The sequence below is a fragment of the Hevea brasiliensis genome, chromosome 4, assembly GCF_030052815.1.
Source record: "Hevea brasiliensis isolate MT/VB/25A 57/8 chromosome 4, ASM3005281v1, whole genome shotgun sequence".
NCBI classification, from domain to species: Eukaryota; Viridiplantae; Streptophyta; class Magnoliopsida; order Malpighiales; family Euphorbiaceae; genus Hevea; species Hevea brasiliensis.
In genome coordinates, this window is record NC_079496.1 from 108,905,273 (window position 1) to 108,919,957 (window position 14,685).

The 14,685-nt window shown below is 25.9% G+C and overlaps 1 pseudogene; it reads right to left on the reverse strand.

Moving 5' to 3' along the window:
- Positions 1-324: 324 nt before the first annotated feature.
- On the reverse strand, positions 325-3,506 carry LOC110642641 (thermospermine synthase ACAULIS5-like; annotated as a pseudogene).
- Between the last annotated feature and the right edge of the window lie 11,179 nt (positions 3,507-14,685).

Consider the following 14,685-nt stretch of genomic DNA (forward strand, 5'->3'; position numbering starts at 1 on the left):
CTGGCCTTTCAGCTCATTTATGTTGGAAATAAATGTTCAATGTTCACGTGCACCGTATAAGAGATAACTACATTAACCATGGAAATAATAGGTCGCTCTGAATGGAGGAATGCCTCATAAATGATTAAATTTAGACAAAGCTTTCACATGTTTTTGAGATATTGAGTCATATAAACAGCCCAATGAAGCTGCCATATATATATATAATCTAAAAGCAAACACTTTTAACAATTGTTTGATTTCTTTTGAGGCATTTGAAACATGTAAATATATGTACAGTTTTCTCTATACAGCAATTCCCTCCGGCCCCAGAGGTTTGAAGCCTCAAGTTCTGTAACCAAGTCCATGCCCCGGAATAAATCTTGCATCATCCTCAGTGTAGACATGCGTCTCATTCAACAGCCTGAAGCAACAAATAAATTAACGCTCTTAATCAGCAAGTATTTTCACCTATTAGCCAAAGGGAGAAGAAGAGTAACTTACGACTGAGAAACAGTCTTGTTCAAGGTTGCAGAGGAGAGAAATGCAGCACCATTCAAATAAATTAATTCACCCTCAATTCTTTCTTCAATTCTCCTGTCTATCCCTTCAGCATGTATGGAGAAGGGTTGATCTGAGGCCTACATTAATTAACACAAACACATGTATTATTAAATGAAAACAACAGTAATTACTCAGAGATTGTTCTCTATGGAAATCATCAATTTGCATTTACCAACCATTACCCGTCCCAATGTATCAGCAAAAGAAGGCACATGAGCACTATGTGCGACCACATCTGCCCACATAGAGAGAAGATTAAGGACAATTACTAATTAATCAAGCTCTAAAAGCTGCCCTTTCTGTTTAGAAACCTACATTTGAAGACCTGCTTAATTGTGTTGTAAATAGATGAGAAGACCTCCTTTGGGTGAAAATGCCCGCTGGTCCAGCCTGCAAAAGAGAACACATTAATTGAAATTTTGGGTTCAAGAATAGGCCCATTTTTTAAAACCTACTTGGGTTCCTACCTGAGTAATGCCATTGCCGTTGAGCTTAGGCTTGAGACCTTGCTCATAGAAAGATTTAGTGTAGAGCTGGTAACAAGGCCCTCCTTCAACTGGGTCAGCCGAGTCTCCAATTATAATATCAAATTTGTCATTCCTCTTCTCCAACTCAGCCCTTTCAACACCAAATTAAACAAACTTTTTAGCCCATATAATTAAAGCAAAGAATTTTTCTTATCTAAACGAATTGAATTTAAAAAAAAAAAAATCTCGTAAAAAAATTAGGAAATTTTAGAAAGTAAATTTTACTTAGCATCATTAATGACTAGATTGAGCTTCTTGTTACAAAATGCATCTTGATTTACTGTCAGATATGTGCGGCAGAAATTCACCACTTCCCGCAAAAGAGGAAATGACTATTATTATATGTAAAGGGCTATATCAAAACAATTGCTTAATTTTATAAAAAAATAATTATTGAATTAAATTTTTAATTACCTGATCAATATCACACATGACCACTTTCTCTACTGACTTGTGCTTGAGGGCTTCTCTTGCAGCTGAACCTTCCCCACCTCCCATTATGAACTCATTTCGAGGGCTGTTAAAGTATTACTTCACGTTAGATAAACACATCATTTTTTCTTCTTTCTCGGAGATGAAAAAAAAGTTGTGGTCGGATAAAAATTTATTCATCCACCTAACTAAGGCTGAAAGCTTTTTTTTTTTATTTTTTTATCAGGACCCTTCACTGTATATATTAGCTTGGCTCGTTATTGCCGAGGTAATGGTTTCCTTCTTCATATTTATTGCACGATACATACAGTTATTGATAGACAAAAAAATTATAATATGCATTTTCATGCACTAGGTAAGGCCTACGTCTATCTGGTAGAGATCATATTCAATTCACTGTAATGCAAGTTATGCACTTTTAATTACGTCCTATTTAATATTTAAATTTTATAAAAATTTAATTATTTAATCTTTATAATTGATAAATGCGCATATATGACTTACATGCATTTTAACTTTTTATTATATTTTTATAAAGTTCAAGAGTTTAATAATTACATTTTTATAAGTTTAGAATTTAATATTAAATAAAAGTTTATGTATTAAATGGGATGAAATGACTTTCAAGTATTCGGACATTAATTAAAAATAAAGTATATATGTCTATTATATAATTAGCATAGAAAAATATTATATTTAGGTCAAATACTTTATTCTAAACTAATACGGGATAATATATCCCCTCACATTTAGATATAAATATCTGAAATGTAAAATTTGTAAGTAAACATATATACTACTAGCTCAATATTAAAGCAAAGTAAACTCTGATAATTGATCAAAAAATTTAACTCCACTCAAAAACTAGTTCAAAAAGAGTAGGTTTACTCAAGTTTCATATTTAGTTCAAATATTTTATCTCAAATTAATATGAAACAACAATTAGTTTTGATTCCTCAAAGCAAAAGTGTCATATAAATAATTAAGGAGTCTCAATATATAGTTATGAAGGGTCCTTGTATGTAAATTATATCTATTTATGGTATTTATTGATTTTTTTTGTTTTATTAATTTTATTTAGATATGGAGGCTAGAATTTAATTTATCAAATCTAAGACTTGAGGTTTTGCATTAATTGCATTCGATGCACACAATAACTCATATTTGAAGGGAAAAAAAATTAAGTGACGTCCAAATGGAGTCATTCTAGTTGCTAGTAAAAGTTTGGAATTTTATTTGCTGTTAGATTTGTTTTATTAAGATGATCAATTTATAATACAATCAGGCTGGATTTGATTCTCTCTTTTAGATTTAACTAACTTAACAGTTTGCAATAAATAAATCAGCCATTAAGTAACTCATAATACGCAATAAATTTTAATTCAATAATTCTTTCTTTAAAACTGTTTTAAAATTTGAAGTTCGAATCTCGAACGTCACCAATTATTAAAAAAAAAAAACAACCGCTACAAGAGGAGGAGGAGGAGGAGGAGGAGCGGCGGCAAAAGACTCACAGAGAGTGGCACAGAAGAGCAGGATGGATTAAGCATTCATGATAAATGAATTCGTCGATTTCGGCACTCTGCATCTTCCCATCAATCACCAAAACCTGTATAATATTTGCAATATTACTCGCAATAAGAGATTCTATATATATATATATATACACAGACACATGCACGATTAAGTAGGAAACAGTTGCAGACCTTGCCAAAGCGCTTTGTGTCCAAGAGAGCAATGTCTTGAAACTTGCTAGTACCCTTATGTAGCACACTGTTGGCAGATAAAAATTATGAACATGGCTATAATAGGCTGGTTATTTTCATGGGGAGAGAGAGAGAGAGAGAGAGTTGTTAATTAATGAATCAAAACAAACCTGCTCAAAGCAAAAGACCATTTGAGATCTCCATCAATGGTTTCTTCCTGCCAGGAAGATTGATCATGATTTTGATTGCCAAGTTTAGAGAAACCATTAGTGTAGATGATCTCAGCAACCTCGCCCATGCTACACAAAGAAATATGAAGAAGAAAGGATATTAATAATAAATTAAGATGTTAGGAAAATGGGATATGGAAGAAAAAGAAAGAGACTCCAATTTATAGAGGCAGAAGTAAAGTGATGTTAGAAAAAGGGATATTGAGATTTTCTAAAAGGAAGGCAATGAACGTGTGAAAATTTTTTTTTTTTTTTTTTTTTTTAAGGATGAATTAGAGCATTGGCGAAATTGGTAATAAATGAGTTAGATTTATGAATTTTGTGTAATTTATTTATTAAATATATAAATTTTATATAATTATTTTTAAATTATATAATAAAAAAAATTATATAAAAAAATTGGTATATGTATATTAATTTCAATATAATAATTAATTATGATAAATTTTATATTTTACTAAATAAAAATATTTATAATAAGTAAATTTAGGTAAAAATTTTGTTGAATATATTTAGTATATTATAAGGTGGAAAAGAGCAGTCCGCATGGGATAATTTTGAGCACGTGGACAACAGAAATGACACTTGGCTTTCTACTACTGGACAAATGGAATTCTTGTTTACTCTTTTTATAACTAAAAATTTTTAATAAGTATCCTTACTCCTTATAATTAGTAGTTGAAGTTGGAGTGTGACTTAGTGGATTGTACCATATCCCACTCGCCACTACCGGCAGCCTTAATCAGCTTTCTTTCTTTCTTTCTTTCTTTTTTTTTTTTTTTATAATGATATTAATTTTAAAATTATTAGATCTTGAATTTACATAAGTAAAACATTAGAATAGTCTCTCTCTAGGTTTTAGGAAGAGAAATTTCCTCTCAATTTGTTTCACTTTTTTTTTCATCTTTTGAAGTCGTCAAGTTTCTCTCAACATTGGCTTTCTCTGCCCAGAAGGGCAAGTAAAGATTTTGTTCTCCACGGCCTAGCTGAGGGTTAGCCCTCGCCCAACTGGGTTTGGTGTATATGATTTTGTTGTATGTTGTCTCTACAAGTTAGGAGCAAATTGTGATGGCAGATATGGGATTGTATTGAGCAGATCCAGCTGTCAATGGTGGTTGCTATCTCCTTGGAGGGTCTATGGCATAGGCGATGGTGGGTACCTCGGGGTCTTTAAGCCTGTCTTCCATGGCGGCTGTCAACCCTCCCAGCTATAAGAGATTGAGATGCTGAGAACTCTACCCATCATCCCCTCCCTGGAGATCCCTATTGAAGGCTATATGTGGCGGCTTCTTAAAGCCCAACAGCTAGCTGCGTTTAAAGATATAGATTGTGATTTGGAAGCTTGTGGGCTTGTGTAGCTGTGTAAGCTCTTCTCTTCTTTCCCAGTTTGTTGAACTAGCTCCAACACCTTGAAAGATCGTCGGTGATGCAAGGAATATGCTACTTGGTTTTGTTTTGCAAAGGGTTTGTTTCTTGGGTTTAGAGAATATTGTAATGGGCTGGTATTTTGGGTTTCAAAGTTCTATATTTTTTGCACATCTAGTTTAATATTTGCCCATTGGGTCTTGTAATGCAAAAGTTGCCATTAAAAAAAAAAAAAAAAAGAATTTAGGTAAGTGGTGTATATCAGTTTTTTAAATTTATGGTCTTGATTTTGAAGGAGTTGCCATTTCTAAAATTGTTCCTTGTATTTTTTAATTGCTTTTTCAAAAAAAAAAAATTATAGGTGAAAAATACATATAAAATAGTTAATTATATATATATATATAGAGAGAGATCTAGAAAACAAAATTTTTTTTCAGGATCAATATATAAGCAAATGACATAATATATTTGATGCACTACATTCTTATATAGAAAAATAAGATCCATACCTTTTGTGGGTGAATGTATACTTATATTATAAATACACAATAATTTTGCTCAATATATAAGGTCAACTAACATTCTCCATTGAAAAAAAAAAAGAAGTTCAATATTTAAATTTATGAGGGATCAATTTAAATAAATATATATATATAAATATATAATAGTATCTTATGAAAGAAGAGGGGTCAATTGACCCTCTTTTATTGCAGTGGATCCGCCACAACGTGTGGGTGTATATATATATATATATACATACACACACATGGGCAGGTAGTAGTTTTCTTATTGCCCATTTTGATTTGTTGTGTTTTATTTTGAATTGTCAAGGTACAAATAGTAAAATATTTTATCTTGTTTTATGTATGTATATTCAACAACATTAACCTCTAGTCATTGTTCTTTTGTAGCCTATAATTAGTGGGATGCATGGAGACTGAGTTATTGAACATATTGGTTTTCAGCTCTCTCATCAAGTGGAGGCTGCTGAATTTTTTTAAACAGTATTTGGATTCTCTAGAACCAAGTTTGGAACGTTATGGTCGTGGAAAATCACTATTTTTTTTTTTGATAACCTAGAATTTTATTTATTAGAATTTTATTACAAAATCAGTGATACTTTGTCCATCTTCATATCTTTGTGGTTGGGTTATTATTGATGGAATTTACATCAGTCTCTGAGTATCTAGTTCCTAATGGAAAGGAATCATTATGGTACTATTTGCACAACCTTTAGCTAGATCATAAGAACCCTCGGGTTCTCAGAGGGGATTTTAATGCTCTCCTTAATATGATGGATGTTAAATCTGGAGAGAGTTTGATCAAATTACAATATAATTCCTTACAATTGAGGCTTATATAAATGATTAGATTATTTTATACATCCAAATGACTAGTCATGTTAATTTTACAATTCAATCGCTTATATTTACTATTTAATTTTTGTTTATTCCTAATGTAGGACTTGGATTCCCAATAGTGGAGAATAGAGGGCGGTCTCGGGCTCATTCTAAGGTTTGTGGGAAGTTCAAGTCCTAGTTTTCAAGTTCTAGTCTAATTGATATTGGATTCAATGGGTCTCACTTTACTTAGTCTAAAGGAGGTTTGCATGAGTGGTTAGATAGAACTCTATATAATTCATAGTGGAGGTAGAGTTTCTTGAGGCGTCGCATCTGTATCTTCCTAAGGTGAAGTCAGACAATAAGCCTATTTTGTTACTGTTGAACAGTTTCTTTACTCCAAAGGATTCTTTACACCCATTTTGATTCATGGCAAGTTGGGTTACAAATGGTAAGTTTCCTCAATTTGTTAGTGAGAATTGGGTGTCAGGACATTTATTTGTGCACACGATTGGAGAGTTCACTGACAAAGTTTGAGATTGGAATACATAGGCTTTTGATAATGTGTTTGGACAAAAAAAATCTTCTTGCTCAAATAGAAAATATGAAAAAGGTTCTTAAGCACAAATATTCAGCATACCTAGTAAGAATCTTGACTGTGCATTAAGGCTAGAGTTAGATCAATTTATGGCATAGGAAGAGTTGATCTGGTATAAAAAATTGTGTAGGAAGTGGATTTGATGGGAGTAATAGGAACATAACCTATTTTCATTTGAATACATTAAATAGATAAAAGAAGAATAAATTTTGATGCTTCATAATAAAGTGGGAGAGTGAGTAGACAACCAGGATACGTTAAGAGGCCAAGTGGTTGATTTCTACATTTGTTATAGAGAGGATTTTTTTTTTTTTTTTCTCCCTTCTTGTCCTTCAAGTTTATTAGAGTCTTTGCGTGAACTAATTAAGGCAGCTAAGGTCAAGCAAACTTTGTTTGAGATGAAGTCTTTGAAGGCTTTAAGAGCCGATGGTTTATAAGTTGGCTTTTATCATCATTAGTGGAGCATGGTAGGTACTACCATATGTGATGAGGTTAATAGGGTTATAGTGATCTAGTTTCATCTTTATTCATTTTGCTTATGCTTCGTTAGTGGATACTGAGTGGAATGATTCTTTTCTTACGTGGAAATTGGTTTGACATAGTCATGGATGCAGCATACTAGGACATTTCTTTAGCTTGCAATGCATGATCGGTTATTAATCAATTTGTGAGAGAGATAGGAGGCATTTGGTTTTCTCTACATAGTGTAAGCTATGCTTAGGGCATGTTGAATTTATGGTGAATTTTTGCGTTACTATGTTCTCACCATTTAGGTTTGGATTTATTTATTCCCTTTTAAATTGTGGGATGAGTTTATAGATCAAGGTTTGTTGGTTAGTTCACTAAGAATTTATCTTCTCCTTCTAGTCATTGGAACAATGTGATTGGCGCAACTCTATTTGGGGTAGCTTGCTAATTCCTTTGGTGATGACATAATCATATTCTGTTTAGAGAGGGTTTTGTTGAATATTGTGATATCATTTCAATTATTTTGAATTGTGTGGAGTTTCATAAGGTAGATACGAAGTTGAGTATCGTGAACACTTATATGTTGGAGCGTAGCAAATTTTGGGTTAGTGGGCAATGACTTTTGTCCAATTGGGTCAAATTATATACTAACAATGGTTGCAAGGTTAATAAAATCTATAGCTTTCAATGGGAGATTCATTGAGAGATGCCTCTAGACAATGGTGTGGTTGATTTGTCACTAACTTAGGGTGTTGTATGATCATGAGGGTAAAGTTGCAGACTGTGTATGAAGTACTTCAACTAGCTCAAAGGAAGGGCTTTTAGAAGGTTATATTGAAATTTGATAATACTTGTGCAGGGAATCGAATTAATGGTAGTGATATTTCTTAGTGAAGTCTCCATTTTTTGGTGATTTTAATTCAAAAGTTAGTACTTTGGAGTGCTAGGTTAAGTCACGTCCTTATGTATACCTTAACCTTTTCCTCCTTTTCTAATGTGGGATAATTCATCCTTATATGTACCTTAACCTGCCCCTCCCTTTTCATGTGGGACGGTTCATTTCTTCTCTTTTTCAACTAAAAGCTTGCCTACAGAGCCTAATTTTATGTTCGCCCTCGTCAACTTCAGGATATTACATTCATGATCTATTTGGTATTTATGATGCTTGCAATTGTGTAGCATAATTGTTTTACGTGTTCTGCTCCCTTTTATCACAAAGAAAACCATATTTATTTGCACCCTTAATAATAATAATAATAATAATAATAATAATAATAATAATAATAATAATAATAATAATAATAATAATAATAATTTGATGTATATCTACCAATAGTTAAAATTGTGTTTATCATTTTTTTTTTCATCAAATACATCAATAATTAAATTAATATCAAATTATTTAGTAATATCCTTCTCGAGTAATTAATCAATGAGTTGGTAAGAAAATCACCCTCATCTTGTTGCACAATCTTGTTTTGACTATTACCATAGAAATTGTGTGTGTGTGTATATATATATATACACATAAAGTTAGTATAAATCGATTAATCTATCAATAAGGGATTTTTTTAAATTTTTTTGTCGTTAATAAAATTTAATAAAATTTTAAAATTATTGATGCCATTTAAAAGTACAATTTTCGCTCAACATCAAATTTGAAAAGTGAGTTTAGCTGAAACTTTTACATGTAACATTTTTCACTTAGAGAAATCTTCAAAATAACATTTATTTGTAACTATAAAAGTATTTTCAGCATTAAATCAACTTATATAATCTAAAAACATATCAAGAACAAACAATTTCATTACATTATCTTAAAAACGATTATTTATTTTCTACAATTATGAGTTTATTATAATTAAAAATATATTATATTTGTTAAAATTTGATAATTATACTCTTCATTGATTTAATTAAAAATTTAATTTTGAATTAAAAAATTATACTTTCTATTTTGAATAAAAATTTAAAAAAAGTAAAAAAGTTAAATAATAGTAAATGATAGAATTTTTTTTATTATATAATATTTGTTAAAGATTTTTTAAAATATTTAAGGTGATTATCTTCCGCTTTCGAAATCTGTTAATGATTTAAACCTGCTTACTTAAAAAAAAATAGTGATTAGATGAAATACTTCCAAAATAGAGTTTTAAATGTGTGAAGAATAATGAGAAAATTGAAGTGGAATTTACATTAATTTTGTTAATAAGATGAGTAAATTTATTTGTTAACCTAGATATTCTTTTTTATGCATTAATAGAATAAATATTTTAATGGAATTAAAGTGATGAAGAACTTTATTAGTTAATTAACCAAGCTCTCCTTCCTTCTCTATTTAAGGTTTGGCTCTACTAAGAAATATTTCAGAATTATTTATTTTAAATACATCAGATCAATATGAATAAGTGCATTATTAAGGTCAATATAGATAAGTGCATTATTAAAATCACCCGAAGCATAAATTAAGTTTTGATATGCGAAATCTAACATAAAAGTATCTGACCACGAGTATTAAAAAAAAAAGTGATGAAAGAAAGTAAAAGGGTGTTTGGTTCAGTTGATAGGCATCTAAACAATTGAATTTAGGTGGTTGATAAAATTTAAAAAACATAATAATTAGCCGATAGATAATCGATAAGATGTCTATTAATTACTGTTTTTATTAGCTCTAATTATAGAGCTGTTCATGAATAATTATATAATTTTTTTATTTTTTGACAAAAATAACTGTTACCTTTTTATTCAATAAAACTTATGATGTGCAATTCTATATCCAAATCTTTAGATATTAGAAAAAAATTATTATATTTTGGAATGAGTTTAATGATACATACTTTAAATATAATTTATAAATATAAAAATTTATTCATCTTTAATACCTTGAACACCGCAACATGAGAATCCACAACAATAATTTTAATTTTTATTAATAAATGTTATTTACTACTGTTTTAAATTTAGATTATGTATATTTTAAGTGCATGAAAATAATGAATTATTTTATAATTATATTTTTTATTATTTAATTTTTATTTATTTATATAATAACTAATATGATATAATAAATCAATAAGTATATTTTATTTAATAATAAATAAATAATATGATATAGTAAATTAATAATTATATGATTATTTTAATAAAAATATTATATGTTATAATAAATTAATAATAATTTATTTCAATAGTAAAATAAAAATATTATATATACCCTTATTAATCATTTTATTCATTAACAGTAACAGTTAAACATGATTTTATCAAACATTTAACATAAATTAGTTATTATCGACTATAAATAATAGTTATAAGCTATCGTTTATCAGATACATCTAATAGTTAAACTAAACATACCCTAAATCTATATAATATATAAATATATAAAGGAGGAAAGAACATTAAGATTGGCTAAAATGCCCCTAGTAATTTAATATTATTACAATGAAGAATTAAATTTAGTTGGCTACTATAATTTTTTATTAATATTTTTCAAATTATACTTCTAATATATATATATCAAAAAATCATGAGAGTTTAAATTTTATTTACAACATACAAGTATATAGCTAAGCATAGAAAAATATTAAACTCTAATTTACTATACACTAATTACTTAATAAATTAGTATATTATTAATTTTTTTTAATAAACTCTAATTAAAATTCTTCATACTGGTAATTATCATAAAAATTGATTGATTATTCATAATAATTATTATTATGTTTATTTTTTATTTAATACTAATTATTTTAATAATTGTTATTATATTTATTTGCTCAAATTAATTTGTGATTGAAAATTATGTCAAAAAATTATTAATGGCAAAATATTCATATGTAAAATTATAATTCTATAACTATAATTATAGTTATAATTCTAACATAATTATAACTTAAATTTTAAAAGTTTAGAATTTCATATAACACATTGATGATAACAAAAATTAAATAAATCCTTCATATATTATGAAACTATATTGTTATAGAATTATAATAATGTTAAAATTTTTATTTCAATTTCATAATTCCTCTAAATTGAGATAACATTGTTATAATTGGTATATTTATTTATTTATTTATTACATATTAATAATTAAATTAAATTATAACAGATAACTTTCTATTAAAATATAATCTAATTAAAAATATAATAAATTTTAAATTAATAGATATTTTATAATTTTTAATTCAATAAACATTTTTATTTATAAAATTAGTTAAATTAACATTAATATTATTATTTTAATTTAAATAATGAAATTTAGCATTTAATATTTATATGTAAATTATAAAGAGAATAATTGAAAATGTGTAGAGATAAAATTATTATTGTTATTATTATGTGGTAGAGTTTTTAGCTAAAAATTGTTTTTAATTTTCATTATAAAATTTAATATTTTAAAATACTATAAATTTAAAATTTTTTATATTTAATAAATTATTTTTTTAATTAAATAATATTAATCTGATATAATATATTAAAATTATTAAAAAAATTACATATGAACAAAATTAAATTACAAATACTAATAATTAGTATCAATAATATGCATAGCAAGTTACATAAGAAAAATAATCACATTAAAATATACAGGTTCCACCCAAGTGCAAAACCTTGTTGGTAAGAAGCAAAAAAAAAATGTTAGATATAAAATTTTTAATTTTTTTTTATATTTATTTAAATTATTAAAAATCTTAAATTTAATAATTAATTTATTTAACGTTTCAAAATTTTATTTCCTAATTAAAAAATAATTTTAGCAAATTTAATATTTAAAATTGAATTTATTATAATTATGAAAATAGATTAAATATTAAAGTTAAAAAATTAATTTTATTTATTTTCTCACTATAAAGTTAAAGTTTTTAATTATTATTTATAATAATTATAAATTATTATTCTAAAACATTAATTAGTTTTAAAATATTTCTATCCATTTAAATTGTGAAATTTTAATTTAATTTCTCTATGACGCATTACTATTTAATTCTCAAACGATAAATAAATTATTTAAAGACTAATCTCTAACTAACAATAGAAAAATTATTGTAACAAATGTTAATTATGATTTATAATATTTTTAAAATTTTTTATTATATAAAATTAATAAAATATATTATTTATAAAAAATAAAAGCTGTTTATTATTTAATAAAAATATAATTTATAAATTTGTATTAATTATAATAATATTTTCAATAAATAACTAATAACTAATTATAAATTTTTTTAGCATAGGTCTTAAGAAACAAATTATATATAAATTTTTTATTTTGACAATATATAATTAACATAAATAATTTAAAGTCATAATTTGTTTATAATTTGTAAATATTAAATTTTTATTTCAATCAAACTAAAAAATAATGAGAAGAAAAGTCAAACAAGACTAAATTGATTTATGAATAATTATTTGCAGAATGGAGTAATCGATTTTCCTCCTTTAATTTTAATTTATTATTAAAAAAATTTTAAATTTTAATTTTATTTCATAAAAATTCTTGTAATTTATTATAACATGTTTTTAGGTTTAAATAAATGGTAAATTTTTTTTTTATTTTATTTTCTCTCAAACTAAAAAAAAATTAATTGTTTCAACACTTATCATGTCATCATAGGATTTACTTCTTATATGACAGAAAAATTATCCTTTACTGGAAAGTATTAAAACTGTAATAGTAAACGTCATATAACTTAGAAAGAATTTATAATATGAAAACCTAGTATTACATATTAATAAGATTTTTTTGAAATTAAAGTTAAAAAAATAAAATACTAAATAAAATTTAAGAATAAATTATAAAAATTATCCTCTTAAAAATTGTAAAGAATAGGAAAATTTCTGATTTCTGAGGTTATTTATTATTATTATAATATAATAAAAAAATAAAATCATCTCTTACTGTAAAACCCATCAAATTGACTAACTTATCATTTACAGGAGAATAAATGAAAATGATTAATTTGAGGATAATTGGATAATAAAGAGGTCTTGATAGGGGCAAAAGGGTAAAGAAAAGATATATAGCAGAGCACAAAAAAAGAAGTGATCACTTGTTGGAACCTTATTGCCCATAATGGAGCGACACATCCGTGAGGTGTTCTGTTCATTGTCGATTGTAAGGGCGGCTCGCTATCTTTTTCATAACCTGTGTGCTATTTACTTTATATTATTTTTTTTAATGGATTAAATAATAATCTTATGAAGGTGACGTCCCGAAGTGGGTCAAAAGCCCTTTTTCCTATCTTATTTAGGTAAATTATTATTAAGTTTTTGTATTTTATTATAATTAATTATTTAATTTTTATTTTTTAAAAATTCAATTAAATGTATCCGTATTTTATAAAATTAAAATTTTTAATTCTTCTTTTAGATTTCTATAAAAAAAAAATTAATCAATTTATTTTGACATTAATAAAGGCACTAAATAGTATAAATAATTTAAAATTATAAAAATTAAATAATATGAATAATTAAAAATAAAAAGATTAAAAAGTATAAATATTTAATGTTAAAATAAATTAATTAAATTTTATAAAATACAGTACGTTCTAATTATTTAATTTTAACAAATTACAAGGATCTTACAGTAATTTACTCCCTTAATGTCTGTGTTCAATAAGTTTCCAACTTCTAATAATGATTTATGCCATTTTAATCATTATTTTTAAAGAAAAAAAAATTATAAAATCTTGAAATTGCAAGCGTAGGCAAAACCAGTCGATGTTATAAGTCTTCATGGCCATTCTTCTGCATCAAGAAATTTAATTTCACCATTAGGCTTTGAAATTCATCCAAACTTACTCCCCTGTCGCTGGGATTTGCTCCCCTTTCATCTTCAACCTTCTTTCATTTATTTATTTATTTTTATTGTCATAATGAGATATAACTGATTAATTTTCGTTTATTATGTTAAATTAATTTATTTAACATAAAACCTTACAAATCTATATGATATATAAATGTGTGAAGGAAGTAAGAAATATTAGTTTTATTCAAATTGCCTTTCATTATTTCTAACACTCACAATTATTTGATTATAATTTAATTTAATTTTATAATTTATATAAATTTAAAATTTTTATGTCTTAAAATTTAATTATTTATATAATTTTAGAATTTATATAACTCTAAAATTCTTTGTTGTACTTATATTTAAATTATACTTAATTAAATTTTTACTATAATATAATTTAAAATAAAATTTTATAAAATTACTTTCATGATTTATATTATTTATAAAAATATGAAAGTATTTTGTTTATATGAATTACTTTTTTAATGAATCCTAATATATTTCTATTTCCATCTTATAATTATTTATGTAAAAATATTTTAATACAATTATATTTAAATTTATGTAAATAAACAAAAATAAATTAATTTTTACCAGCTAAACATATAAATTTTTTTATTAATATTTTTAAGTTTTCTTTTAATTTAATTTCTTATAAGTTAATTTCAAAATTATCT